We start from the raw sequence: 3,709 nt of genomic DNA, 5'->3' as shown, positions 1-3,709 counted from the left end.
CCCCACCAACGCACTGCTCTGCTTGGGAAATGCTGCCTCTCCTCGCCCACGTCTGTTTAAATTCAGTTCACTCCCTGAAGGCAGAGTTGGTTTTTTGGTGTAAAGGGGGCCAAGAGCCCACATTTGTTGTAACTATGATTTTAATAGCCTGATCCTGTCACATTACCTGTGGTAAGTGAACTGGAAAATATATGTGAAAAATGTATTTAATACATATGCAACCTTCTTCACTGTTTCATGATGTAGGGCTCTGCTCCCTGTTTTGGGGTTCAGGATTTTTCAATCTAGAACTGTAGACAAACCTCAAATGTTTCTTTTGAGTAATCCTGCCAGGACTGCCAGCTAGAGCCTAAACAACTGAATCATTCATGAGCCCCTCCACAGAGCACGAGGCATTCAGCAGAGGAAAGAGCACATCAGCCTTTAACTGGCTGCTATTAAAAACCTGGAAAAGGGCGGTGGGAGAGGGAGGAAGGAGGAAAAGGAAATACATTATAATGTTGATCATGTTTGTGGAACAATGATGGAAGACGGATGGAAAACACAAGGACAAAATGTGAATTAGCCTGGGATGTCTTAGACAGTTGGGAACATTTAAATGGGACAAGATTTAATTTAGGTGAATATAAAATAGGTCCTGGTGGTGCTCAGTACATAACAGAGGAATAACATGCAAGAGAAGAACCACAAGAGCTGGGTGTGGAGGAACATGCCTGCAGATGTCATTTTGTAGTGAGATTAGCTGTTATTTCAGTCTGGAAGGAACTAAGCTGACATCTTCCAGGAGTGAAGACAGCAGCTGAAGTCCAAAACCTGAGCCTGGTGCCTCACATTTCAGGTCATCATTGCTTAATTTTGCATCCCAAAATGGGCAGCAAAGAATCAAAGCATGTAAAACAACATGGGAAAGCAACTAGCCAGTAAAGACTGCTTGGGAGGGTAAAAAGGTTATTAAACAGGAAGGAACTCGGGAGGAGGGAAAGGGGAACGATGAATCTGAAAGGATCAAGCACATTTTTCTGGTGTCAGACTTCTGGGATAAAGGGGCTCCAGCCTTTCTGAGCAAAGTAAGAAATACAAACCTCACCTGTAAGGGTTTTTCTGTGGGCAGTGGAAATCCTCCAGCATGGCAGGAGATCTTGAGGTGTACATACACACACATAAGGCCAGAGCTATAAAGCATCACCCTGCACCCCTCTGCGCCCCAGTGTCAGTGCCTGCTTTGGTTGCCTCTGACCCCAGGGGTGCAAGGGGCTCAGTGTGACCCTCACAGTCCCCCCATGGCTGCCAGGGACACGTGTGACAGCCATCAAAGTGACATCTGGGACTGCAGGGGGCAGGGTTGGCTGCTGCTGTCCCAGTGCTGGGAGAGAGCAGCCGGTGGCAGGATCAGGCCCTGCCAGGGCACGGGGCTGTCCCTACACTCTGGGTAGGTAAAACTGCTTTGCTCTTGTCAGCCACACAGTTCACTACACAGAAACATGAAGCCTGGAAATGCCTTACTCTCAGCAGCTCATTTTTGCTGAGAGGAGCTGTAATCAGAAGAGGGAAAGCTGCTGATCCTGATGGCCTCAGCCCATGCAGTTTCATTTCTGTTAATGCTGGCACGCAGGAGGAGCAGCCTCCTTGGCAGAGCATTAAGAGGACTTCAGAACCCCAGAGTGGTGCACTTGGAATGACTCACTGAATGCATTTGGGGGGGCATCAGCATCCGTGCTGCTCATGTGATTACAGCTCGTTTGAGAGCATTACACTCCCTCCCTACAAGGAATTTGTCATCTTTGAAGGCACCACATGAATCTGCTCCCTTTTGCCTCCGTGGCCAGCTGGGAAAGGAGAGAGCATTCCCCTCTGCCATTTCCCAAGCAGGCTGTATTTGTCCTGTCTCACCAGGGAGGAGAGTATCAGTGCCTGAGCCTCTGAGCCACTGCTGCAGCCGTGCTTAGTCCCAGTTCATCAGGAAAACAAGGACATTACAATCACCACTGAAGGGAGGCTTCATAAATGGCAAAAGAAAGGGGCGCCAAGGCCTCCCTAGGGGGAAAATTCCCCCAGTTAAATGGCAGGAGAAGAAAGGGCATGTCTGTGAACTGGTTGAGGGTTAAAAGCAGCCTTGCAGGGGAGCATAAAATACTCATCTTGTTTGAAACGGCAGGAGCAGAGTGACTGCCCAAAGCTGGACCCTTGCAGAAACTGCTTACAGCTACAGCTGTTTTCCCCTTTGCTCCTGAGCAAATTGTGCTGACCACCTGGCCAGCCCAGGAGCTGAGCTAACTGCTGCAAAGGACAATTAGCACAGCTGAAATCTCCAGGTCCAAAGGGAAACAAGCCTGTGCTCCTGTCTCCAGAGAGGGGGAAGCACCCAGGAGACCTGAGGCTGTGGGGATGCTGCAGGATGGCAGCTGCACCTTGATGACCAACACTGCAGAAACCCTTTCAAAGAGAAAGAGAAATTGCTTTAAAGCAATAGCTTCATGCTTAGAAACACAGCCCCAGACGTCCCAAACACCACCCAGGACAGTATTGCAGAGAGGGTGCTGATTTCCCTCTGGGGATGGGAAAGGGTGGCTGTGGCCACACTGCACTCCTAAGGACACAGAGGGGACCAGGACAGCCCTTCCTTCTCGGTTTGTGCTCCACTTTCAACTCACTTCTCCTGGAAGGGAGCTTGGGAGGAGGTCTCATAAATGTACACAGCCACATTCCTGTCTTACCCAATGCATCCCAGGAATGCTCAGCAGTCCCGCAGCGGGGCACCGGCTCCCTCCCGAGCTGGCCGGCTGTGTGTCCCCCCTGCAAGGCAAACACGCTTGCGGGTGTTTTTGGCAGGAATCTCCGCTCAGAGCCGGGCGCAGCCCAGGTGGGGCTGTCGGCCTGTCCCGTGAGAGCAGCGCGGTGCCGCAGCCCGGGCCCGGGCCCGCTGCCGGGGCGGGAGGCGCCGCTCCCTGCGCTCCCTCATGGGGCCGCGACACCGCCGTGTGCCCAGCGCCACCGCGCGGCCGCGGCCCGCACTGCGGGGGCCGAACCGCCGGCACTCGGCGGGCACCGGGCGGTCCCGGCCCTGCGGGGCACCGGGCAGCGCCGGCCCTGCGTCCCCAAGGGTCACCGTGGCACACGGCACCGGTCTGCTCCCACTTCTTGACCTGCCCCTGGTCAGGTCAAAATCATGGAGATTCCAACAGGACACGTTTATACCCCTGTGGCAGCTAATAATACACTATCAACTATCAATAGCAATAAATCTGCTATTCATTCTAATAACTAATCATAGTTTTAGATTGCAATAGGTGATTATACTACTGGATCCTAAAACATAATATTGTAAATAGAATTTAATAGATCCCAACAGTAGAATTTTTGATAATTATATTAGAGCTAATAGCAATACTACAAATGCTAATGCTTACAGGAGATGATAATAAACACTAATAAAATAAACTAATACTACTAGTTAATAATAAGTATTAATAAAGCTAATAACCACCCCTGACAGCACAGAGGGCAAATGATGGGTGACACTGCAGGCCACTGGGTGACCCTGAGGCCTTGGGCTCCCCTGGACTGCACTGGCAGGTTTTGATCCATTACACCAGACTGCGCCTCCTCATTAGGCCCCAGCTCATAATAATTAAGCCCTGCGTTCTCATTTGACCCCTTCATCAATTATCAGAGCCTCAAATGCCCTCAAGTAACCCCTACCAGGGGTCCA

This window comes from Zonotrichia leucophrys, chromosome 5 (genome assembly GCF_028769735.1).
Source record: "Zonotrichia leucophrys gambelii isolate GWCS_2022_RI chromosome 5, RI_Zleu_2.0, whole genome shotgun sequence".
Classification (NCBI taxonomy): domain Eukaryota; kingdom Metazoa; phylum Chordata; class Aves; order Passeriformes; family Passerellidae; genus Zonotrichia; species Zonotrichia leucophrys.
This window is presented reverse-complemented; position numbering follows the sequence as displayed.